Source organism: Oncorhynchus masou, chromosome 13 (assembly GCF_036934945.1).
Source record: "Oncorhynchus masou masou isolate Uvic2021 chromosome 13, UVic_Omas_1.1, whole genome shotgun sequence".
NCBI classification, from domain to species: domain Eukaryota; kingdom Metazoa; phylum Chordata; class Actinopteri; order Salmoniformes; family Salmonidae; genus Oncorhynchus; species Oncorhynchus masou.
In genome coordinates, this window is record NC_088224.1 from 20,583,823 (window position 1) to 20,611,661 (window position 27,839).

Here is a 27,839-nt window from a genome sequence, read left to right on the forward strand (position 1 = left end):
GGGGACAGCCAAAGAACCCTGATAGGTTCTAGATGGCACCTTTTTTTCTGAGAGTGTACCACTACAAAATAATCTAGAAAATAGATGGCTATGTTACTTCAACTGCATTGCATGACAATATATGCATTAATGTTACTACAATAAAGAACAATGACAAGGCAATTTCCGCAACAACAAAGAGTGTGGAGGCACGAGGCTCAACTTCTCGGATGTTGTGGTTCCCTGGCTACCAAGCAGTACACAGTGTGAAGCAAATCCGTGCACATGCGCAGATACTGTGCGTGACTGTGTGATAGCGAAGTGTTGCATCTCGCTCATCTCAATATCTCCTGCGCTGCTCTTGGCTAGTCATTTCGCTGAGTCTACCTTTAACTAGATTCTGTACATCCACTGGGTTTCACAAGATGACTGCCTGGTTTGATGGTTCAGGAGTCCCTAAAACATTAAAGAACACAAATTACAATTCATGCAAATGTTAAATGCCCACACAGCATGCTAAATGTATAGCCAGCTGGCTGTTAGCTATACAGCTAGCTTGTTAAATAGCGAATTTCACAAATCAACTTAATGACAAAAACAATATACATAATAATTTTGTCTCTAAATTAACTAACATGTTCCTTTCAAATGCACATTTTTGGGTTGATTTGTTATAAAGTTATAATTACCTACATTTGCTGCCATCCTAGTTTTTTAGGAAGCCATCTTTACTGAAGCAATGTTGAGCCTTGGGTAAAGTTGGGTCGCAGAGGATAATGGGAGTTTTGAGTTTTGGGTTAGTCAGCAAGTGGATTAACTTTGTTCAGAGGGTTGACAACGCACTAAGCCTCGCTCAAAGTTGAATGGGGGTGGAAAGGAGGATTGAGGGGTGAAGGACTAAAGGATGGGGAGATGGAGGAAAAGAAGAGAGTGAAGGACAGGTGGAAGGAGCCAGGAGATGGATAGAGGAGGGGGTGATGGTGGAACAGTGGCCAGGGTGCACTGATCCAGGGAAGACCAAGCTGTTGCATGGCCACTGGACCATATGCACCACACACACACATACACAACCTAGTGCACTCACATGTAGTAGTGAAGGAGGGACAACAGCTTTCTTCTCTGGACACCAAGGCACACAAACAGCACGTCAATCCCTCATACAAGACAGAGGATATAATATTCAAGCCTCCCTATTTACCACACAGATGGCATGTCGGCCGAATGCCGTTATGAATAGAATAAATGAGGTTGAGGCAAGTCTTGTGTTACGTTATATTATTCAACGGATGGGCTAAAAAAGTAACGGAAATAGGTTTTAGGCAGTGCGTATGTGGAGGAACACAAGAAGAGGCACTTTCAACAGATGGGAGAAGAAGTGCGAGCGCTCGGAGGCTCCTCACATTGCCGCCACCGCGTCACGCTTGGCGGCACCGTTCAGCGTCACGTGAGCCACCTGCTTGCGTTGGTAATGGCAAACACACCTTGGGACCAGCAACGTCATGCCGTCATTTTGGGATAAAATGGAGTGAGCCAAAAAAAGTTGCAAAAAAATCAACTGCTGAAGCAGGTATTTATTGAACTGCTGTCAAGGTAAGTCTACAGCGGGCGCCAAAGCAAGTCCTATAACACTTCCCAAGATGCAATGGTTTACAGTAGCCTACCACAGGAGTCTGGTGGGAGAGGTTGGCTCATAACGGCAGAACTCACAGGAGGTTGGTGTCATCTTAATTGGGGAGAATGGGCTCATGATAATAACTGGAATAGGTGGAATGGTAAAATGGTTTCCATGTGTTTGATACCATTCCATTTGCTCTGTTCCAGAGCAGCCTCCATTGGCTGGAATGAAGTGAATGGAATGGCATCAAACACATGGTAACCGTGTGTGTGATGTGCTTGACGCCATTCCATTGACTCCGTTCCAACCATTACTAAGAGCAGCCATTACTATAGTGGTCTAGTGTAGTCTACTGTGCTGGCGATTCACAAAATCATTCAGTCTAATAATGACACCCCATACTCCACATCAGTATTCATGTTATATGAAGGAATACCCTTCGAATGCCATAAATTGGGGAAAACAAATTTTCTTTCCCATTGTCCCCCATTGTAAAAACATGACAACTTTGTTTTTTGTAATACAGAACTATCAAAATAAGCTGAAAAGCTGCTATGATGTTCAATGTAACCAGGTCAAAAATCTCGACCTACGATTCACAATTCTCCCAAGTAGGGAAATAGAGGCTGTGAGAAGATCCCTGTGACTGAAGTGCAGGCTATTCAGTTTGAAAGAGTGGGAAATTGTGGGGACCCGGTGTCCAAGTAGTATACACATAGCTATGAGTGTGGAAAACATTTCATCACAGGTAAGACATTTAACTTGTTTTGTAAAGTAACTCCACTCACTACTTGTAACTTTATAGTCCATTCGTTTGTGTTGTTGGTCCCTTTCTGGTTGGTACCTAGCTAACACTCACTTACGTGGCTGCGAGCGCCATCATGAAAAGGGGCTTGAGGGAAGCCCTACGATATTATGCATTTTGAAGTCGTGGAATGTTTGGGAGCAGGCATGTTGAAGTAATCTTTAGACATGTTGTACTTTTCTTAAATATAGTTTTGTAATTGACTACAACAAGCAGACAACAAGAAAACTGCATTTGAAAATGCCAAAGTTTTGGCTATGAGCCAATTGTGTAACCAGCGTTCTATTTCATACTGACTGGGACTGTTGGACCGAAGGAATGACACATCCTTCGTTAGTGATCCACAGGAGAATAAACTAAATGTGACTTATGATTGATCTGGCAACGCGGTGAGGAGGCACCATACGGCGATGCCTTGCTCCTCCCTAATGCTGCAACAATGCAGAGGGGTCCACATAGCTCTGCATATCTCCGCATTGACATAATAGACATCATAGCTTGACGGTAGGTGGGGGTGGTACATCCTTTATTAACTTCCTTGACAATGTCCTTTGAAACAAACATGGAGAACTTTTACAAAAGGCTATCAGAACAAGTTTGCAAATACACATCTTTATGATACCTCGTGTAGGGATTTCTAAGACTCAAAAAATGGTTTGAACTCCTGGAAAGAGATCGGGAGGTAATGGGGATCGATGCAGTAAAGAGGTCAATAGAACGCAGACCTTGGGGGACGCTGAGTTGGTGCACATTCAACAAATTTGATCTAACAAAGTGGATATTCCTTAATCTGTCATGATTGATGTATTGTAACAGGCCCACAATGTGGTGACTGCTGTCTGATTTGGATATATTTCGCTGCATAACATTTAGAAGTTGTCCTTTTCAGGTTTAGAAAAAGTGACTGCTAAATGCTATCTATCGTTGGTATAAGGTGGTAGCACAGCAAGCATACAGGTGGTAGTCAAAGTCATGTTTAACTGTAATGCAGTTGATTGATGAAAACGACATGAACATGTATGGGTTTGACATCCATACAAGATTTATAATCCAATTTTTTACATCAAAATAGTGTGAAATACACATGTAAATATGTTAATGTAGGCTCATTTTGCTGGGGGGTAATTAGGCGATTTGGGATCTTTCCCCCAGGGCCTCTTTCCCCCACGCATTTCCATGGCATTTCCATTGCGTAAGTCGAGTTCCATTGACCTCTGTACCGCATCTATGGAAGGGGAAGCTTGCCACAAGAAGTGGAGGCTGATGTGGGACAAGCTCGTTAAGCAAAAAAAAAACAGTGCTGCCTTTTTACTTTGTGATATTTTGGCTGAGCTCCTATGTCAAGTACCGGGAAACCGACTCCAACATTTCAAAAGAGTTAAGGTCTTGTCTTTTAGCCCTGAATCACTGCACGCTGTGCGTTTTCAAGTTGTGCAAACCTACTTATTGGATGTCCATGACACACCCCGCTCTGCTGTGCTCCCAGAAGCGCAAAAAGTATGAATGCTCTGACTTCTGCAGAATCCGCAGTGCTGTAAATACTATATGCTGTAGGGCCACTGCAGACTTGTCTGGGTACCAGTCTTTTCAGCTAAAATTCCACTCCTTGCCATTCCTGTCATTTGCCAAAGAGACTGGCCTTTCAAGAATCTCAACATTCAAAATGCAGCCGGATTTACAACGCAGTTGCTGATTGGCAGTTGAAAGCAACATTAATATTTTCTATGAGAACATTATGGAACTTAGGGTACGTGCAAATTTGGTAAGATATATAATTAGAATTTTGAGAGCAACAATAAACAATTACTCACAATATGTTGACACAATTACAATCTTTATAGAATATAATCTAATTTCATAAAGTTTCCAGCAGCAAATGAAACAGAATGTGAATTCTCTCCTCCCTCTCTCCCCCGTTTTAGCTTGTGGCTATCACTGTCTAACTGGTTGGGTTTAGGATATTTACTAGCCCATTTCAGTGACATACTTGGCTATGATATTGACATATGGTAATATACAAACAAAAGCGAGCTCACTTCTTTTGCCAGCAAGAAAAAAATGCCACAAATTCATTCAGAAATGGAGGAAGAGGATAGTTAGCTATAGCAAGCTATTGTTATCTTCTGTCTCTTCAACAAGAAGCAACTGTGACCACATTAATCATCCGATCCAAATATAAACTTTCCTATGGACCAAAATCTACAATCCACCATTCCAAAACAAGCATTACTCCTGGGCGATTCCAATATGTCACCCAATCCACAATCGGATTTCAGTTTAGCTCCCACTCAGCAGACTGTATAGAAAAGTCCCCCAGAGCCACTAATGATCGAATAACCGCAACGCAGAGCCCCGACAAGCACCTTGAAAACAACGCTGGCAGACATGAGAACCTTTGGTTAGTTTTCTCAGTGTCATTTAGATGGAAGACGTGAGCTAAATACGGTAGCTATCTCTTTCACTTTTTACCTGTTAACTTCCATCCCAGTGATAATGCTTGTGGTCTCCGCTGGTGCAGCTGGTTCTTTGAGATGTTTTACAAGCCATGTTAATGATTGGGACAGCATTCACTTTGAGAATCATCTTCTCGCTGAAGCCCTCCTTCCATTGTTGACCACCGTGGAAGTTCTCAGGTGAAATGTGCCGCACAGATTGACAAGTAGACGCCCAATTCGCCCACCTCATTTTCACAAATGTATCCCACTCCTTGTATGTTTTTCATACACTGTGTGACGCTGACCAAAAGGGCATTGTGGGATTGTTTCCGAAGTTAAAGCTGATTTTGAGAAAACATCAAAACCTCATCCTTTAAGAACAACATTACAATATCATAACAATTTATTTTCAAAAAATGTAATTTGGGAGTGTTTTCTTGAGATGCTCTAAGTTATTATTATATGTGTTTCTGGCATTGAGAAATAAGTGCTACACTGCCTTTTAGAGATGGAGTCCAGAGATGGAGTCCAGACAGGCTACTTTAGTAAACTTTCTGAATGGACATTCATTTTTACAAACTGCCCATGGTAATTCTTAATTTTTCACCCCAATTAATTAGCTATGTATACATCCAATGGATGCTAAATATTCATATGAATATTCTAAAATCTTCATAAAGAAAATTACTTTCACTTTTACTTGAGTCATTTTCTATTAGGATATCTTAACTTTTTCTCAAGTTTGACAATTAGGTACTTCTCCACCACTGTTGGAAAGAAGCATCAAGCTCATCACTGTGCAAAATTTATTTCATCTGTAGCGTAACAAACTACATGATTTCCCAAGTCTTAGTGAGAGGACCATACACCATATCATCGTGTGACTCCAAGTTTACTTCCCCAAATAGGGAGAGTAGGGGGGGGGTGATTCGTGTTGGTGGCGGCTCTGGTGCGGGACGAAGTACCCGCTCATCCCGCGGATCCGCCAGCATCGAGGGTGGCTCTGGTGCAGGATGAAGAACCCGCTCAGCTCGTGGATCCACGATATTTGGTGGTGGCTCTGGTGCGGGCCAAAGAACCCGCTCATCCCACAGATCCAGCCATGGACTCAGGCTGAACACTGTGCCTGGCCTCTACATCAGTGCCGAGGAGGGCTCCTGCAATGGAGCTGGACTGGACGCCGTGTTTGAGCTGGGCATCGGCGCAGAGGAAGGCTCTTGTCATGGAACGGGACTGGACGCCGTGTTTGAGCTGGGCATCGGCGCAGAGGAAGGCTCTTGTCATGGAACGGGACTGGACGCCGTGTTTGAGCTGGGCATCGGCGCAGAGGAAGGCTCTTGTCATGGAACGGGACTGGACGCCGTGTTTGAGCTGGGCATCGGCGCAGAGGAAGGCTCTTGTCATGGAACGGGACTGGACGCCGTGTTTGGAAGCTCCAGACCGTCGACCCTTGCTGAAGGTTTCGGACCGTTGACCATCGCTGGAGATGCCGGGATGTGGACCGTCGTTGGAGGTTCCGGACTGTGGACCGTCTCAGGAGGTTCCGGACTGTGGACCGTCTCAGGAGGTTCCGGACTGTGGACCGTCTCAGGAGGTTCCGGACTGTGGACCGTCTCAGGAGGTTCCGGACTGTGGACCGTCTCAGGAGGTTCCGGACTGTGGACCGTCTCAGGAGGTTCCGGACTGTGGACCGTCTCAGAAGGTTCCGGACTGTGGACCGTCTCAGGAGGTTCCGGACTGTGGACCGTCTCAGGAGGTTCCGGACTGTGGACCGTCTCAGGAGGTTCCGGACTGTGGACCGTCTCAGGAGGTTCCGGACTGTGGACCGTCTCAGAAGGTTCCGGATTGTGGACCGTCTCAGGAGGTTCCGGACTGTGGACCGTCTCAGGAGGTTCCGGACTGTGGACCGTCTCAGGAGGTTCCGGACTGTGGACCGTCTCAGGAGGTTCCGGAATGTGGACCGTCGTTGGAGGTTCCGGAATGTGGACCGTCTCAGGAGGTTCCGGACTGTGGACCGTCTCAGGAGGTTCCGGACTGTGGACCGTCTCAGGAGGTTCCGGACTGTGGACCGTCTCAGGAGGTTCCGGACTGTGGACCGTCTCAGGAGGTTCCGGAATGTGGACCGTCGTTGGAGGTTCCGGACTGTGGACCGTGGCCCGAAGCTCTGGACTGGGGACTGTCTCCGAAAGCTCTGGACTGGGGACCGTCACCGGAAGCTCTGGATTGGGGACCGTCGCCGGAAGCTCTGGACTGGGAATTGTCACTGGAAATTCTGGAATGTGAAGGCGCACTGAAGGCCTGATGCGAGGAGCTGGTACAGGTGGCACTGGACTGGTGACACGCACTTCAGGGCGAGTGCGGGGTGGAAGCACAGGACGTTCCGGACTGGGAAGGCACACTGGAAGCCTGGTGCGTGGAGCTGGCACTGGACGTACTGGACTGTGGAGACGTACTCGAGACCTGGTGCGTAGAACCGGCACACATGGCACCAGACAAATGACACGCTCCTCAAGGCGAGTGTGAAGAGCTGGCACAGGACTTACTGGGCTGTGGATGCGTACTGGAGACCTGATGCGTAAAGCCAGCACAGATTTCTCCAGACTAATAGCACGCTCCTCAGGATGAGTATGGGGAGCTGACTCAGGTGGCATTAAACTGATTACACGCTCTTTAGGGCAAATGTTGTGGATCTTCCACCAACTCAACAACTCTCCTCTCTTTCTCCACCAATACCTCCATCCACTCACTGACGGTCTCTAACTCTCTCCGTTCACTCTCCTCCAGTTTCTCCCTCTTCTCCCAGACTGGCTCTGGTTCAATCCTCGGCTCCGCCGACCACCATTTGTCCCCCCCCCCAAAAAAATTATTTTCGGGCTTTTTATGTGGCCACGAACCCCGGCGTCGTCGCTGGCCTCCCTTCTCTCCTGTCGTCTGTTTCCACAGCATGCTTTCGTGTCTTGCAAAGACTTCCTCCCAAGTCCAGGATATTCTCTCCTCTATCTCCTCCAAACACCAGGATGCCATCTCTTCCCGGGCACGTTACTTGGTCCCGTTGTGGTGGGATATTCTGTCACGACCGTTTGTAGAGAAGGACAAAGGAACAGCGGAGGTTGAGTTCCACATCTTTATTTCTAAGTGTAACTTAAGCGAAACAAAACAAGAAAGAAAAAAAGAACGAACGAAACGTGGTGCACATGCACCAACACAAACAATATCCCACAAACACAGGTGGGAAAAACAGCTACTTAAATATGATCCCCAATTAGAGACAATGATTACCAGCTTCCTTTAATTGGGATTCATGCAAATCACCAACATAGAAAATAAACTTAGAACACCACATAGAAGTAAATAAACTAGATCACACCTAAGTCACGGCCTGATCTACTTCACCATAGAGAAACAATGGCTCTCTATGGTCAGGGCGTGACACAAACAAAACATTTTGTTCGTCTCTAAGCAGGTTTCCATCCAAACTTTTTATGCGAGTAAAGTACGTTGGATAAAAAATGTCACGACAAGCCTGATGAAAACAGCAACGTTGTCATTAACCTTTCCAAATAAAAAATGCAAGACAAGGTGGGGTCTTTTTATATTGGTAAAATGTATTATGTAAGAAATGCTGGTGGTAACGCCTTTATGCGCAAATATTGATACAGTGTATAATAACCATCATATGGAAGTAAACTTGGAGTCATGCGATGATAGGTTGTGTGGTCCCCCCACTCCCACGACAACTCTAGAAAGCATGCAGTTTAGTCAGTGCAGAATGTAATGTGAAAAAGTCGATTTTCATCCCAGGCCTGATATTCTAAGAGTTGATTCTGGTTGGGCTGGCCCTGGCTTATGGTTTGTACAACATTATAACCTATGTTTGAGACCAAAGTGTTGCAGTGGCTGTGTGAGAAGAGCGCCTGTATCTCTCACAGAACGAGAATGACATTCACTTTCTATGATCTCCTCCTCTCTCTGCTGTGATAGACATGAGCCTGCAACTCTCATCTCTCCAGTGTTGCACTTCATAAATTATTTCCTTATAGAATCATAGCCACACTAAGGTTTCTACAGCACCCCTGATAAATTAAAATAAATTTGCTAAAGTTATAGAATTACTGCTGTCTATTCAGAAAGAAAGGAATACTTCAGAATAGCCTACTACACCATAAGAATGACTTTAATTTAGCCTCAGAGGAATAATAGCTTATTTAAAAAAAAATAGTCTAGCTGTGGGTTGTGCGTAACACAATAACAAGGCATAGACTACAGTCCGGGCCGACAGGAAAATCTGTCAGTGAACAGCATTCAGACAAATACAAAAAGCTACAAGCTCTCAAAGTATCATAAGAATTAGACGTTCATCCATTTTTCTCAAATTTCAAATTTTGAAGTTGTTCCAAATGTGTTTATGGTTAAGTTTAGGCATTAACTCAGAATTGCTAAGGTTAGGCATTAACTCTGAATAGTTCAGGTAAGGGTTAAGGTTGAGGATAGGCTTAAAACAAAAATATCAAAACCACTTTATTTTACTGTATTCGAACTGACACAAACAAAAACCTTTGGAATCAGATGCACCATCCACAATACCCGAGCTAAACTGAAACCTACTTGAAGGTAAAAGTGCTCACTGTTGCCCCTAGTGGCCGGTTACCACATCATCTCCTGACCTCCTCAGACATGGCTGGATGTTGAATTCTGACTTGTATTAAGGGTGACCTGCCTGGGGAAAACAGCGATTGGAAAGCAACGGACTGAAAAGGGCTGATAAGAGGATACTCTAAACTCTCTGCTGTAGGCTACCAAATATTTCACCAACTTCTAAATATTGTTTTCCAAAATAAAACAAGAGAGAAAATGCATGAGCCATCCTCTAGTGATTGAGCTGCACATCATTGGGTGAGTCAGGGAAACTGGAAAGCATTTTTTAGGACTATAATTTCCTCCTCATATTGTAGCCTACAATATGCCTCCACACAAGGTTGTTTTTATTGATCTCACATTCTCAGGTTGTCAGTGTCAATGTAGCCTGTCGTTTCTATAGTTTCTGCGGTGTTGAAACAGATTCTGCCAAAGTTTCTAGTCATGTAAAATTATGTAAAATTGCAGGAAGTGCGTTTATAAAAGTCCACATTTTTCCCTGACGCTGGGCTACAAAAAAAACACCCATGTGTGCAAATTCTCAAAGTGTCTCTACTCTACTGCTCTGTCACTACGCAAATGCTATGATATGCATACAATGCATTCCGGTACCTCAGAGGTCCCCAGGTGACCCCCTCTCCCACTCACTTTTTGTTCCACCACCTCCCGATTTACAAATTAAGCACGGACTTTATTAGCCTACAGAAGAACTAAGTTATGATGAACTTCACAGGTTGATGAAAGTGCTCCATTCTAATAGATATCGAGGGTCTTATTCTGGTGACATGATGATCGATGCTTGGCTGCCATTTGTCAAATAAAAATAATCAATCTTGTATCCATAATAATCTCATCGTGTCGGGGCTGTATCTGCGAGCTGTCAGATAGAGCACACATGCCAAGACCGAGTGGGCACATTGCTATAGCCTAAAAGGCAAAAATTATTGTGACAAAAACGTGTATTTGTAATTCAGTACATGGGAATTTAACTGCAAAAGTATTTTTATGTGCAGATCATCATGCACAGGCTTTCTTCAGCAACAAGTCAATTTCATGGAAACATCTCTGGTGGAAATATGCGCATATTGTTTTTATGCAGATTTTAGAATATTCACATGAAAATCTGTCGCCAATTGGATGAAAACCTAAACTTAGCAAAAAAAGAAAATGTCCCTTTTTCAGGACCCTGTCTTTCAAAGATAATTAGTAAACATCCAAATAATTTCACAGATCTTCATTGTAAAGGGTTTAAAAACAGTATATACATATGATGAGTAATGTAGGGTATGTAAACATATAAAAGTGCCATTGTTTAAAGTGGCTAGTGATACATTACATCAAGATGGCAAGATGCAGTAGATGGTATAGAGTACAGTATATACATATGAGATGAGATATAAGCTGTTTTTCAGTCTTTCGGTCTCTGCTTTGATGCACCTGTACTGACCTCACCTTCTGGATGTTAGCGGGGTGAACAGGCAGTGGTTTGGGTGGTTGTTGTCCTTGACAATATTTTTGGCCTTCCTGTGACATCGGGTGTTGTAGGTGTCCTAGAGGGCACGTATTTTGCCCCCAGTGATGCGTTGTGCAGACCTCACTACCCTCTGGAGAGCCTTATGGTTATGGGCGGAGCAGTTGCCGTACCAGGCGGTGATACAGCCCGACAGGATGCTCTCAATTGTGCATCTGTAGAAGTTTGTGAGTGTTTTTGTTGACAAGCCAAATTTCTTCAGCCTCTTGAGGTTGAAGAGGTGCTGCTGCGCCTTCTTCACCATGCTGTCTGTGTGGTTGGACCATTTCAGTTTGTCCGTGATGTGTACGCCGAGAAACTTAAAACTTTCTACCCTCTCCACTACTGTCTGTCGATGTGGATAGCGGGGTGCTCCCTCTGCGGTTTCCTGATGTCCACGATCATCTACTTTGTTTTGTTGACGTTGAGTGTGAGGTTATTTTCCTGACACCACACTCCGAGGGCCCTCGCCTCCTCCCTGTAGGCCGTCTCGTCGTTGTTGGTAATCAAGCCTACCACTGTAGTTTTTTCTGCAAACTTGATGATTGAGTTGGAAGCGTGCATGGCCACGCAGTCGTGGGTGAACAGGGATTACAGGAGAGGGCTGAGAACGCACCCTTCTGGGGCCCCAGTGTTGAGGATCAGAGAGGTGGAGATTTTTGACCTACCCTCATCACCTGGGGGCGGCCCGTCAGGAAGTCCAGGACCCAGTTGCACAAGTCGGGGTTGAGTCCCAGGGTCTCGAGCTTGATGACGAGTTTGGAGGGTACAAATCAAATGTATTTATATAGCCCTTTGTACATCAGCTGATATCTCAAAGTGCTGTACAGAAATCCAGCCTAAAACTCCAAAATGTAGGAATGCAGGTATTGAAGCACGTTGGCTAGGAAAAACTCCCTAGAAAGGCCAAATCCTAGGAAGAAACCTAGACAGGAACCAGGCTATAAGGGGTGGCCAGTCCTCTTCTGGCTGTGCCGGGTGGAGATTATAACAGAACATGGCCAAGATGATCAAATGTTCATAAATTACCAGCATGGTCAAATAATAGTAATAATAATAAATGCTGAGATGTAGTCGATGAACAGCATTCTCACATAGGTATTCCTCTTGTCCAGATGGGTTAGGGCAGTGTGCAGTGTGATTGCATCATCTGTGGACCTATTGGGGCGGTAAGCAAATTGGAGTGGGTCTAGGGTGTCAGGTAGGGTGGAGGTGAAATGTTCCTTGACTAGTCTCTCAAAGCACTTCATGATGACGGAAGTGAGTGCTACAGGGCGGTAGTCATTTAGCTCAGTTACCTTCGCTTTCTTGGGAACAGGAACAACGGTGGACCTCTTGAAGAATTTGGGACAGCAGACTGGGATAAAGATTGATTGAATATGTCCGTAAACACACCAGCCAGCTGGTCTGCTCATGCTCTGAGGATGCGGCTGGGGATGCTGTCTGGGCCTGAAGCCTTGCGAGGGTTGACACGTTTAAATGTTTTGCTCACATCGGCTGCAGTGAAGGAGAGCCCGCAGGTTTTGGTAGCGGGCCATGTCAGTAGCACTGTATTGTCCTCAAAGCGAGCAAAGAAGTTGTTTAGTCTGTCTGGGAGCAAGACATCCTGGTCTGCGACGGGAACTGTTTTCCTTTTATAGTCTATGATTGACTGGAGACCCTGCCACATACCTCTCATGTCTGAGCCGTTGAATTGCGACTCTACTTTGTCTCTATACTGACGCTTAGCTTGTTTGATTGCCTTGCGGTGGAAATGAACCATAAACAATTAATGAACATGCACCTGTGGAATGGTTCTTAAGACATTAAAGACTGTAGGCAATTAAGGTAACAGTTATAAAAACGTATGACACTAAAGAGGCCTTTCTATGGACTCAGAAAAACACCAAAAGAAAGATGCCCAGGGTCCCTGCTCATCTGTGTGAATGTGCCTTAGGCATGCTGCAAGGAGGCATGACGACTGCAGATGTGGCCAGGGCAATAAATTGCAATGTCCGTACTGTGAGACGCCTAAGACAGCGCTACAGGGAGACAGGATGGACATCTGATTGTCATCGCAGTGGCAGACCACGTGTAACATCCCCTGCACAGGATTGGTACATCCGAACATCACACTTGCAGGACAGGTACAGGATGGTGACAACAACTGCCCGAGTTACACCAGAAATGCACAATCCCTCCATCGGTGCTCAGACTGTCTGCAATAAGCTGAGAGAAGCTGGACTGAGGGCTTGAGGCCTGTTGTAAGGCAGGTCCTCACCAGACATTACGCCGTCTATGGGCACAAACCCACCATCGATGGCCAAGAAAGGACTGGCAGTGGAAGTGGTCTGTCATGATCTGGGGCGGTGTATCACAGCATCATAGGACTGAGCTTGTTGTCATTGCAGGCAATCTCAATGCTGTGCGTTACAGGGAAGGCATCCTCCTCTCTCATGTGATACCCTTCCTGCAGGCTCATCCTGGCATGACAATGCCACCAGCCATACTGCTCGTTCTGTGTGTGATTTCCAGCAAGACAGGAATGTCAGTGTTCTGCCTTGGCCAGCGAAGAGCCCGGATCTCAATCCCATTGAGCACATCTGGGACCTGTTGGATCGGAGGGTGAGGGCTAGGGCTATTCCCCCCAGAAATGTCCGGCAACTTGCAGGTGCCTTGGTGGAAGAGTGAGGTAACATCTAACAGCAAGAACTGGCAAATCTGGCGCAGTCCATGAGGAGGAGATGCACTGCAGTACTTAATGCAGCTGGTGGCCACACCAGATACGAACTGTTACTTATGATTTTGACCCCCCTTTGTTCAGGGACAAGTTATTCCATTTCTGTTAGTCACATGTCTGTGGAACTTTTTCAGTGTTTGTCTCAGTTGTTGAATCTTATTATAATCATACAAATATTTACAAATGTTAAGTTTTCTGAAAATAAACGCAGTTGAGAGGATGTTTCTTTTTTTGCTGAGTTTAGTTTCTGGCTTGCATAGTACAGGTGGTGGTGTCCTAAATTCACTGTAGTAGGCTAGGCCTAATATATAGGCTACCATACGAATGGTGGATTCAATAGCCCAGTCTAGGAATGATTTTATAATTTACATATCCCTGTCTTCACTGTTCCCTTCTTGCGCAATTCGTGCATCTCGCTGGCATCTCCACTGGCCTCTCTCTCTCTTCCATCCTCTCTCTATTGCTCTTATAACTCTTGAACCAGTAGCCTAACTCAATGTGTGTCCCAGAAGCAGCAATATAGTTTCGTCACATATTTTAAACAATTCAAAAATATAAAATATAATAGGCAATAGCGTTCACACAGTGAACTGGCGGGGAAGTTTGAATGGCAAGAGCTTCTCTGGTGTGATGTGACCACATTGGCTGGTGGTAAAAATGCAATCAAGGTGAATCTTCTGTTCTCCTTGCACCCAATGTTTATGTTTACAATAAAATGTAATACGTTAGAATGTCCAATGTTATAACGTTTTCAATCAAATGCATGCATTAAGTTAGAACGTTTTCCTATAAGTCCAATTTGCATACACATCGTGATTGGATGATGGCTGTGAGGGTTTTCGAATCAGGATCAAATCCTCTGATCTCATTACTGATAGAATGTTCATATTTGAAACTGCCGAAAGCCCAGTATCTTTGGCAGACGACAGGAGTGGCAAGGAGTAAATGTAATAACTGAACAGAGTGGCAACCAGGCTCCAGATTGACCATAAATGGGCTTTATAAACACACACATGCATGCGCGCGCGCACTAACACAAGCACTCACACCGCACACTTGGGAGAGAGGGGGATAGCAACGGCCTAACAATAGGCCTACAAAATATCCTTATCTCTTGATGAGACATGTGTCTATCGAACACACATTGGCGTGAATGCAGTGTGAAAAGACACACAGACCCAGTGTCGAGGAGGAGAAGGCTTGCGGTGATTCCCAACACATCTCTAAAGAAATAGGATCCCCTGCCTACACCACTCGCGTTGAAGAGAGCGAGTCTGTGTGCGTTTTCGACACTGCGCAAAGTTACAGGTCTGACTGAATAGGTTGAGACAAATGTCAAAAGCACACCACTCTCACATAAACCGGGATTAGAGAGACCAGTACCACATGCGTTGGGCCAAAGCTAAACGAAGGGCGTCTGTTGCGTATTATGTGTGGGTCTTCTGCTGTATAAACAATCTGTGATTTTCCGTGACCGGTACTCCAGTTCAGGTTCACAGAACAGGAGTCGTTAGCGACATTCCCAGGGCTGACGCAGATGCACCCGCTGGATAGAAGGTCGCATGTCAACGTTGGACATGCTACGGATTAAAACTTGTGTATTCACCACAAAATACATCATTCACACAAATGTATCAAGGGTTTTTCTATGAGGGATACTTTCACAGCCATGTCAATAGGTTAAGTACGCTTACTGCCAAGCTCCGATATACCGAATATCCTTTATAAAACACACACAATCGGCACATATTACGTTCACCCTGAATCAGAAATAAGGAAGTTGTGATATGGATTCTTACCTGATTGCTGTTAGCAGTAGTTATTCGATGTAACGGATATTTCCCGATCGGTTTCGTTGATGCAAATTAAGTTTTCCATCCATGGCACGTCTCAGTTGGGGAGATAGAATATCATTCACATGAGCGACGCGGAATCTTCTCTCCACAAATCTTCACGACGAGTCAATCCAGCTCTCCTCCAAAACCGATGAAAAGTAAAAACCGAAATAGTTAAAAAAATAAAAATATGACATGAAATCATAAAACACCATAAATCAAACGAAAATATGCAAACGGAAAAAATACACACAAAAAAACACAATCCCAACGAAAAAGGGGGACAAAATGTCGTAGAAAAAGAGAGGTCCAGTTTTGTTCATAAACTGTCGAAGTGCTCTTTGATAAATCCACTCCGTATCTCCATGGTCTCATGCAGACACATTGTATTCCAAACAGAGCAGAGAATGCGCTCACGAGCCGCAGCAGCAGCAGAACGGGATAACGCGTTTTTTTCTTATTCTAGTGCCCAATATTGCTAGTCCTCCTCTTCTTACAGTAGCTCTTTTTCCGAAGCTGAAAACCACACTGACAACGCGTAAAACCACCTCTCCTTATCTCTCCCACTACCCCTCTCCTTTATTCGCTTTGGCTGAGTGTGAATGGGTCTGTCTCTCGACTAGGTCTATTCTGCTCTGGCATCCGCGATATCCACAGGCAGCGGCTCACAGTAGGGCATCTGGTTCCCCGCAGTCGCTTCAGCAGCGGAGAACGGAGATGCGCGGTCCCGTCTCTCTCTCTCTCGTTCTTTTTTTTCTTCTCTCTCGATGGGGACCAGTCTGGCGCGCATCCTGTTGCTGACGTCACCCCGGCGCAAATTCCAAACACAGCATATGAAAAAAGCTTAATCACCGTAGTCTACTACAAACTCACTTACAGGTAAATATAACACAGCCTACTATTTATATCATCAGCCCCCTTTAGTTCTGTTTTTTTATAACCTGTGTTATAGCCTTCTCTTCATACAACAACACATCTACAAATGTGATATCCCACCTGCACTCATCTCTAAGCCTCATTGACTAAATATTGCAGATCATTCATTTTATAGATGCATATTGACCATTTGCAATGGGTCAAGAAACAAGACAAAATGAGATTCCGTTTCCGATTACCAACTGTGCAAAAACGGTTTGAATCAACGTTGTTCTACGGTTTTCCACGTGTTTAAACCGAATAAATCCATGTGTTGACGTTGAGTCAACATGGAAAACTGATTGGATCGGATTGGGTTACAATTGAAACCAGTCTATGGCTCCCTGGGCGACCCCCCACACACACAAAAAAAGCACCATTTTCCCCTAACTGTCATTTTTATTCAGACATTTGGAACAACACAAATAAATAATAATAACATTTAAAACTATATAAATATACAAATGTATACAAAAATAAGACTCAAATATCAAAAATATGTAACAAAGACAATTAGAAACAAATGTGTTTTTATTTGGCACTCAAGCATCAATACAACACCCCTACCCCAACACTGTCTTCCAAGGGTCAAGACTAAACCGATTCACCTTGGTGGTGTGCAGACTGGTTTTATATTATTCTTAATGATTTCGCTCAAACCAGAAAAAAAATGCAACAATATGTCCGTGAAGATATATATTCAACAGTATTATGAATGAATTGTGGTTTATTTGGTATCATTTCGTAGTGTGACTGATTTTACTAATTGCATTACCACTGTACAAGGTTAGAGGTGAGCTATTTCATAGATTCCACCGCTCCCCGACTTCGGGCTTCCAGTGGGGAGACCTGAGGTCAACCTAACTCCTTCCCCATCTCGTTCTTCTGCGTGGGAGACCTTCCCAGCTCACAAACTAGAAGCAGGGAGCCCATTCCGATAAGGTTAATTGACCCACATTGACGTGAAGTGCAAATGAGCGATAGAAAACCGATCGTGCAAGTGTCACCGTTCCCCAAAAAATTGTGTGCTGCCCCCGGCAAGATGCCGCCCTGGGCGACTGCCCATGTCACCTATACCTAAATCCGCCACTGATTGAACCAAATGTAAATCAAAACTAGATGTTGAACTGACATCTGTACCCAATGGGTGAGAGCCATATAATCTTTTCAGGACCAGGGAGAGCTCCCCGCAGACTGCCGAGGTTAGTCCTGGGCCCGTTTGCACACAACGTCTCAGAGTAGGAGTGCTGATCTAGGACCAGGCGTCATATGGCCATGTAATCGTATTCATTATTATTTAAAAGGCTAAATTGAGACTAGAGCACTGAGAAGTTTTATGAATATTGAATAAAAAACAAGACGCAAAAAAATGAAATCAGCACCTGTGAATTCCTAAATGTAAACTTATTGAAAAAATAATGTTTATAGTTTAGGCCTACCTCTCATCTATGTATGGGCATATAAAATACACATTTTATTTTATGTAAAAAATTACATGGCATTGAACTTGAAACATGGTGAAGTGGTTAATGACACTTTGGACGGTGTATATATACACCCAGTCACTACAAAGATGCAGGCGTCCTTCCTAACTCAGTTGCCAGAGAGGAAGGAAATCACTCAGATATTTCAAAGAAATTAACTTTATGTCCTGAAAACAAAACGTTATGTTTGGCTCAAATCCAACACAACAAATCACTGAGTACCATGCTTCATGTTTTCAAGCTTGGTGGTGGCTGCGTCATGTTATGGGTATGCTTACCATTAGCAAGGACTAAGGAGTTTTGTAGGATAAAAATAAACAGAATAGAGCTAAGCACATGCATAAGAGGAAAGCCTGGTTCTGTCTGCTTTCCAACAGACACTGGGTGACAAATCCCCTTTCAGCAGGACAATACCTAAATTAAAATGCCAAATCTACACTGGAGTTGCTTACTTGACGGCGCTTCAAGAATAAAACAATTAATCAAATATGGTCAAATCCAGGTGTGCAAAGCTCTAAAAGACTCACAGCTTTAATTGCTGCCAAAGGTGATTCCAAAAGGTATTGACTTAGGAATGTGAATATTTACAGTACCAGTCAAAAGCTGGGACACACCTACTCATTCAAGGGTTTTTTCTTTATTTTTACTATTTTCTACATTGTAGAATAATAGTGAAGGCATCATGCAACTATGAAATAACACATATGGAATCATGTCGTAACCAAAAATCAAAATGTATTGTATATTTGAGATTCTTCAAATGGCACGACAATGATGCCCATTTGATCCTGAGGCCCATTGTCGTGCCATTCAGCCACCACCGTCACCTCATGTTTCAGCATGATAATGCACGGCCCCATGTCGCAAGGATCTGTACACAAATCCTGGAAGCTGAACATTTCCCAGTTCTTCCATAGCTTTCATACTCACCAGACATGTCACACAATGAGCATTCTTGGGATGCACTGGATCGACGTGTACAACAGCGTGTTCCAGTTCCTGCCAATATCCAGCAACATTGCATTACCATTAAAGAGGAGTGGGAAAACATTTTACAATGTACAATCAAAAGTCTGATCAACTCTATGCGAAGGAGATGTGTCGCGCTGCATGAGCCAAATGGTGGTCACCATATACTGACTGTTTTTTTTGATCCACGCCCCTATCTTTCTTTTAAGGTATCTGTGACCAGATGCATATCTGTATTCTCAGTCATGTGAAATCCATAGATTAGGGCCTAATGAATTTATTTCAATTGACTGATTTCCTTATACGTATGAACAGTAACTCAGTAAAACCTTTGAAAATGTTACATGTTGCGTTTATATTTTTGTTCTGTATATTTACAGTAATCCATTGTGAATTCAGGCTTTAACACAACCAAATGTGGAATAAGTCAAGTGGTTTGAATACTTTCTGAAGGCACCTTATATAAGCCTAAATAGCAGCAACAATGAATATATATGAGTGATAAATGATGATCACATTTCATATGCTCTATTTAGTTTTTAAGTGGAGATAACTCAATCAATCTAATGATAGTACATTGGTAGTAGTCAGTGACACATATCATACCTAGGCAGGGCTGGGCTTTGTTACAACACTGAATGGGAGACCAAAGGATAGCTGTAGATGGATCAATTCCCCAGTAGGCGGTGTTGTCCTGCCTATAGTTTTTCCTCCAGATAGTTGATTTAAAGTTGTTATCTGACTTTGTTTTAAAGGTACAAATTAAACATATTATAAACAAGGGTTGTCTATGTTGAAATGTGGTTACCATGATGCTGTAATCCTGTGGATGACATTTCATCTTAAACATTTTCTTTTGGCCTACTGTACATTGATTACGTTTTTTCAAATCCATGGTATTTTCCACATAGATTCCATGTCTCAGTACATTTAGCTAAAATAACATTGATTCAACCAGTTTGTTTCCAGTTGTCACGCCCTGGCCTTAGTTATCTTTGTTTTCTTTATTATTTTGGTCAGGCCATGGTGTGACATGGGTGATTTATTGTGTTTTGTCTTGTCTAGGGGTTTTATTAGATTAATGGGGTTGTGTTCAGTTTAGTTGTCTAGGTAGGTCTATGGTTGCCTAGGGTGGTTCTCAATCAGAAGCAGGTGTTTATTGTTGTCTCTGATTGGGAACCATATTTAGGCAGCCATATTCTTTGGGTATTTTGTGGGTGATTGTTTCCTGTCTTTGTGTTTTCTGCACCAGACAGGGCTGTTTCGGGTTTCACGTTTATTGTTTTGTATTCCTGTTCATGTTTGAGTTTTCCCATTAAAACCATGGACACTTACCATGCCGCATATTGGTCCTCCGATCCTTCTCGCCTCTCTTCTTCAGACGAAGAGGAGGAAAACCGTGACACCAGTCGTGTGTCTCTATCTGAGCATTTAGAAATTGTGTTTGTAATGTTAATGTGACATGTAGGGGTGGCAGGTAGCCTAGTGGTTAGAGCCTAGTGGTTAGAGCCTAGTCGTTAGAGCCTAGTGGTTAGAGCCTAGTGGTTAGAGCCTAGTGGTCAGAGCGTAGTGGTTAGAGCGTTGGACTAGTAACTGAAAGGTTGCTAGATTGAATCCCTGAGCTGACAAGGTAAAAATCTGTCGATCTCCCCCTGAACAAGGCAGTTAACCCACTGTTCCTAGGCTGACTTGCCTAGTTAAATATAAAAATATAATAGTGACAACTAACCTAGCCAAACACACGTTTTCAGTGAATGTTCGAGTGCCCAATGGGAAAGAGTTTGTAGGCCTGTGTAGATGAATTGGTGTGCATGTGATCATCATATGTCTCATAAAAAGAAAATCAGCACATTTGAATTCGTAATCAAATGTCTTGTTAAAAAACAAAATCTGTAAATTACACCTCATCTATACAATGAAAATATACAGTTTTACCTGTTTAAATGCCCCCGAAAATGGCACTATAAATATTTGTCTTCAACAGCAACAGTGGGCGAGAAATGAGATGGGGTTCGATTTAAGGGGGAAAAGGAAACAGAACTTAAAAGCAAAAGCACTTTAGAGATATTACATAAACCTCTGCATATTTGGCCGAAGGTGGAACTTCATTTAATATCCCCAAACTCTCTCCTGTCAACTCAGCAGTATGAGCAACCCATTCCCCTTCCCCACTTTCCTCCCCTCAAACCTTTATTTATATATATCCAGACTTGGGCTTGAATTCCCTCATTTTTATTGAATATTTTATGACTGGGCATTTGCAGCTCCCAGCTCGTAAGCTGCAAAACTCTGGGATTCTTCTCAGGCTATTAATGTCTGAGCTGACATACAGAGGTTTGTTCCGTTATAGTGAGGAGACACTGTGTAGCTCTTTCATGCAGTTAAATGGCATAGTGGCCTCATGGGTGGAATATTATTCATGTTTTCATGATTTCATAATTAATAAACATTATTTTTGTAATGCTAAAAATCCGGTGTTTCTAAACGGTTATATTTCAGTCTTCTGTGATTATATTATGTATATTAAGTGTAATATTGGGGGTGCAACCTCAAAAGTGAGTACATTTCAACAATATATCTGACATGGTACAGGTGTCTTCTTTATGCTAAGCCCATAAACATGTATGTGAGGTGTATACTTTGGTTTCAAATTAGACCCTGATTTAGCCCACTGCAGGAAAAGGTTAAAGGCCAATCTAGGAATCAAACAACAACAAGCGGTCACCCTGACACTGGTTTTGGTGAACAGGAGAGAGATGTAACCAATCAAATTCATAGACAGAGCTATGGATGCAAGGACTGGCCATCCATGAAATCAAATTGATCCATTAGATCAAAACACATTTTAGCCATACTTGAAGATATAGTATTAAAGTAGAGTATATAGAGTCAAATAATATTATATGTTGGGTTCTGATTGGGAAAGATAGTTGAAGTGAGCAAATGAGGCATTTCTAAGGTATCATTAATTAAAACCTAAAAAAATTGAATTAGGCCTACCATTCCCAGATTGCCCCTTTAAGGACTTGGTTTAGCATTGTGAGTTAGAGAAGGAGAGTTAATACCAATGGTGATAGGACAGTTATACTACCCTTGTGGGATAGTGATGAAATGTAACTGCACTTGCTTATGATTAGATGAAAAACAACAAAACTATTATAGGGAGGAGAGGGGCATGTTCTCACACTGGTATCACAGTGATCATAACTAAAACATGTCAATTATGGTGCTGTGAATGATTTGGATTGAAATATGTGTCCTGTCTAAGATACTGTAGCTACATGTTGTTAGTATTTCCTAGTCGCAAAACGTATGTTTATGATCAAAATCAGATAGACAAATGGAACAAAATGATCATTGTATAAATGTACCTTTGTAGGAAAACAAAAACACTGACAGCTGAGTAGTATGTTAGTAGTATGTACTGAACGATCTCACAAAACAAAAAACATTTTGAAAGCACATCCACCATATTCTAATTAAAACTGTTGCTGTAGGATTCGTGAGGACAGATGATGTCTGTTGTCATTCAAGACACTATTATTCTCACTGCACGCCACAGCTAGACATATGTACAACACTAACCATCCGTCAGCCAGGCATGCTTTACACTCTTAGAGAAAGGGTTCCAGAAGGGTTCTTCGACTGTCCCCATGTGATAACCCTTTTTGGTTCCAGGTAGAACTCTTTTGGGTTCCATGTGGAACCCTTTCCACAGAGGGTTCTACATTGAACCCAAAATAGTTCTACCAGGAACGAAAAAGTGTTTTTCAAAGAGTTATCCAATGGGGACAAACAAAGAACCATTTTAGGTTCTAGATAGCACTTTTTTCTAAGAGTGTACTGAGCATAGCAGTCAAGAACATCGACAGGAAGACAGAATGAAGAATGACATTGGAATCGCGTAATGTTGTATTATTGTAATGACTCCATGTTATTTAGTAAACCATCTTGGCAGAGACTGAGTAATCTCATTGTTGATAATACAAATGTTTCCACTCGGCTGTACAATGGAAACGTTGGCAGGTGCCACCGCAAGAACGCACAGTAGAGTACATTAACAAATGGAATGACAACAGCACAATGCAGTGACCCTGCTCTTAGTATTCACAATTTGACCATTGTGGAGTGGGTTAACACTGTTGACACTGATTAGTGCGCCCACCTCGTTAGCTTCAGTTTGGAATACAATACAGTACATTAAGGCCACAATGGGCACAATGTTTAGCTGGTTTCTCAAGGAGGGAAGAAATACTGTGTAGTGACACTGACTTTAATATACCATGAACACTTCAGAACACTAAGTGTAAACTGGGTGGTTTGAGTCCTGAATGTTGATTGGCTGACAGCCGTGGTATATCAGACCACATGCCATGAGTATGACAAAACACTTCATTTTTCTGCTCTAATTACATTGATAACCAGTTTAAAATAGCAATAAGGCTCCTTGGGGATTTGTTATATATGGCCAATATACCACGGCTAAGGGCTGTATCCAGATACTCCACAATGCGTTGTGCCTAAGAACAGCCGTTGGCCGTGGTATATTTGTCATATACCACACCTCCCTGGGCCTTATTGCTTAAGTATACCATGAACACTTCAGAACACCAAGTATACCATGAACACTTCAGAACACTAAGTATACCATGAACACTTCAGAACACTAAGTATACCATGAACACTTCAGAACACTAAGTATACCATGAACACTTCAGAACACTAAGTATACCATGAACACTTCAGAACACTAAGTATACCATGAACACTTCAGAACACTAAGTATACCATGAACACTTCAAAACACTAAGTATACCATAAACACTTCAGAACACTAAGTATAACATGAACATGTATGTGTCAAGTCCCATTGGTTCTAGTGTTAAATCGTTAACCCTTTGTGGCTAATGCACCCACCTCCAGGGCCCAGATCCACAAAACCTTCTTAAAATACATTTCTTCTGAACTGCCATTTTTTTTCCTTAAATCTAGACTTATTAAGAATGTTAAGCAAAGTTGCTATTCCTCAAAACGTTTATTGGAAATGTTCTTGCTCTATTTCTTATGTTTCTCCTTAAGCAACCAATTAAGAAAGTTGAAAACAAAGTTAATGGAATTGTTCTTAATTCCAAGATAGGTAAACCCTTGTCCTAAAATCTGGGCAGTAAGATAATAATCTCATTCAAATAAATTAAACATGCTTAATTCACTGACAAACTTAATCTAAAAGTTTCAGTATTGAATATTTAAAACCAAAGAGTATGTTTTTAAACGGTAAACGCAGTATGAAATATGCTAACATGATTGCCATTGTTAGCTAGATAGCTAGCTAATTTGGTTGCCCAGAAACACACATTTTAAGAAGAATAATAAGATGATATTTGAGAAGTTCGTAAGAAAATCATAAAATGTTAAGATATTGTTGAGGAATTAAACTTTCAAACTATCGTATGAACTTCATAATTTTTTTCTTAAAAAGATTCATACGTTTTTGAGTAAGACGTTTTTTGTGAATCTGGTCCCAGTTACTTGTTCAGACTGTACATAATGGTACTTAAAGTACCTTACACTATAAAAACATTACTTGTATGTCTCTACAGTACCTCATAAAATATGTTGAATTAGGGTATACAAAAGGCGTGATTGTAACTGGTAACATGTACATAGAGTTGAAGTTGGAAGTTTACAGACACTTAGGTTGGAGTCATTAAAACTCGTTTTTCAAACACTCCACAAATGTCTTGTTAACAAACTATAGTTTTGACAAGTCGGTTAGGACATCTACTTTGTGCATGACACAGGTCATTTTTCCAACAATTGTTTACTGACAGATTATTTCACTTATATGTCACTGTATCACAATTCCAATGGGTCGAAGTTTACATACACTAAGTTGACTGTGTCTTTAAACAGCTTGGAAAATTCCAGAACATGATGTCATGGCTTTAGAAGCTTTTGAAAGGCTAATTGACATAATTTGAGTCAATTGGAGGTGTACCTGTGAATGTATTTCAAGGCCTATCTCCAAACTCAGTGACTCTTTGCTTGACATCATGACCTCTACAAGTCTGGTTCATCCTTGGGAGATTTCCAAATGACTTAAGGTACCACGTTCATCTGTACAAACAATAGTACGCAAGTATAAACACCACGGGACCACGAAGCCGTCATACCACTCAGGAAGGAGACGCGTTCTGTCTCCTTGAGATGAACGTACTTTGGTGCAAAAAGTTCAAATCAATCCCAGAACAACAGCAAATTACCTTGTGAAGATGCTCGAGGAAACATGTACAAAAGTTTCTATTTCCACAGTAAAACGAGTCCTATATCAACATAACTTGAAAGGCCGCTCAGCAAGGAAGAAGCGACTGCTCCAAAACCCCCATAAAAAAACAGACTACAGTTTGCAACTGCACATGGGGACAAAGATCGTACTTTTTGGAGAAATTTCCTCTGGTCTGATGAAACAAAATAGAACTGTTTGGCCATAATGACCATCGCTATGTTCGGTGGACATAGGGGGAGGCTTGCAAGCCGAAGAACACCATCCCAACCGTGAAGCACGGGGGTGGCAGCATCATGTTGTGGGGGTGCTTTACTGCAGGAGAGACTGGTCCACTACACAAAATAGATGGCATCATGAGGTATGAAAATTACATGGATATATTGAAGCAACATCTCAAGACATCAGTCAGGAAGTTAAAGCTTGGTCGCAAATGGGTCTTCCAAATGGACCATGACCCCAAACATACTTCCAAAGTTGTGGCAAAATGGCTTAAGGACAACAAAGTCAAGGTATTGGAGTGGCCATCACAAAGCCCTGACCTCAATCCTATAGGAAATTTGTGGGCATAACTGAAAAAGTGTGTGCGAGTAAGGAGGCCTACAAACCTGACTCTGTTACACCAACTCTGTCAGAAGGAATGGGCCAAAATTAATCCAACTTATTGTGGGATGCTTGTGTAAGGCTAACCGAAATGTTTGACCCAAGTTAAACAATGTAAAGGCAATGCTACCAAATACTAATTGAATGTATGTAAACGTCTGACCCACTGGGAATGTGATGAAATAAATAACAGTTGAAATAAATAATTCTCTCTACTATTATTCTGACAATTCACATTATTAAAATAAAATGGTCATCCCAAATGACCTAAGAAAGGGAATTTTAACTAGGATTAAATGCCAGGAATTGTGAAAAACTGAGTTTTAAATGTATTTTGCTAAGGTGTATGTAAACTTCCGACTTCAACTGTCGGTCTAGCCTACACGTTCATAAATAGGAAATTCCCATGTGGGTATAGGGAATTCCCATGTGCCTGGATATTTATGAGGGGTTGTAAGCACACACACACACACACACACACACACACACACACACACACACACACACACACACACACACACACACACACACACACACACACACACACACACACACACGGGGTTCCTATATATTATTTCAGCACCATAGAGAGCTCTGTGGTGATGGCAAAATGGGACACCCCCCCTGTGCATAGAATATTTACGAGAGCCATTCTATTGGCCCACATGGGAATTCAGTTAGCTGTAAATTCCATGCCATCCTGTATTATCATCCTATATGAAAATGGATGCGGCTAAGAGGAGGAAATATGTTTCAAAGTATTTATGATGCTTCACTTACAGTATTGATGGGTTTGTGGGTGTGTCACTGTCACTGTCACTGTCACTGTCACTGTCACTGTCACTGAAAGAACATTCAGTATCCATCAAGTGCAGTGATACATATATGCAAAAATTATCTCTTATCTCTCTATAGTATGTGTCTTTTGGTCTATTTATCTGTCTATGTACATATCTGGACAGAATCTATCAGTCTTCCTTTCAAGTACGAGTAACATCAAGGCAGAGGAGAATGACAGAATATTTGCCCTAATGCTTATTGTCACCATGTTCCAGTGCACACCTAGGCCAAGCTTTGTGTGAACCTCACAACACAAGTTAATGGGCTAGTGTGATCTGGTTGGCCACCATCTGGAGTAGAGGGTTTTTATAGTGGCTAAAGCCAAAGGGGAAAATGGTGTGCAAATACAAAGTATGTGGACACGCCTTCAAATGTGTGGATTCTGCTATTTCAGCCACACCCATTGCTGATACGTGTATAAAATCATAAATAAATAAGATATACATTTGATTTGAAAATTGAGCACACAGCCATTCAATCTCCATAGACACATATTAGCAGTAGAATGGCCTTACTGAAGAGCTCAGTAACTTTCAACGTACCACCATTCCAACAAGTCAGTTCGTCAAATGTCTGCTCTGCTAGAGCTGCCCTGGTCAATTGTAAGTGCTGTTATTATGAATTGGAGACATCTAGGAGCAACAACAGCTCACTCGTGAGGTAGTAGGCCACACAAGCTCACAGAATGGGACTCCCAAGTGCTGAAGCGCTTACCGTGTAAAAATCATCTGTCCTCGGTTGCAATAATCACTACCGAGTTCCAAACTGCCTCTGGAGAAGACGTCAGCACAATAACTAATCGTTGGTAGCTTCATGAAATGGGTTTCCAGGACCGAGCAGCCCCACACAAGCCTAAGATGTCCATGTGCAATGCCAAGCGTTGGCTGGAGTGGTGTAAAGCTCGCTGCCATTGGACTCTGGAGTAGTAGAAACGTGATCTCTGGAGTAATGAATCACGCTACACCATCTGACAGTCCAACGGTCGAATCATGGTTTGTAGGATACAGTGGTGGAAAAGGTAGGCAATTGTCATACTTAAGAAAAAATAAACACACCTTAATTAAAAATGACTCAAGTAAAAGTGAAAGTCACCCAGTAAAATATGACTCTCGTAAAAGTCTAAAAGTATTTGGTTTTAAAACTACTTATCCCTTGTGTTGTCTTAAGGGTCAAACATTACCCGCCACTTTGTTTAACAGCAGAGAAACCCCA

At 42.5% G+C, this 27,839-nt stretch overlaps 1 protein-coding gene across 1 annotated transcript in view; it reads right to left on the reverse strand.

The window, feature by feature from the left end:
- Window positions 1-16,188, reverse strand: part of LOC135551893 (adhesion G protein-coupled receptor B2-like) — a 528,123-nt gene extending 511,935 nt beyond the window's left edge. The window contains 1 exon segment of the mRNA XM_064983168.1: window positions 15,498-16,188. The gene's annotated coding sequence lies outside the window, so the exon portion shown is untranslated.
- Between the last annotated feature and the right edge of the window lie 11,651 nt (window positions 16,189-27,839).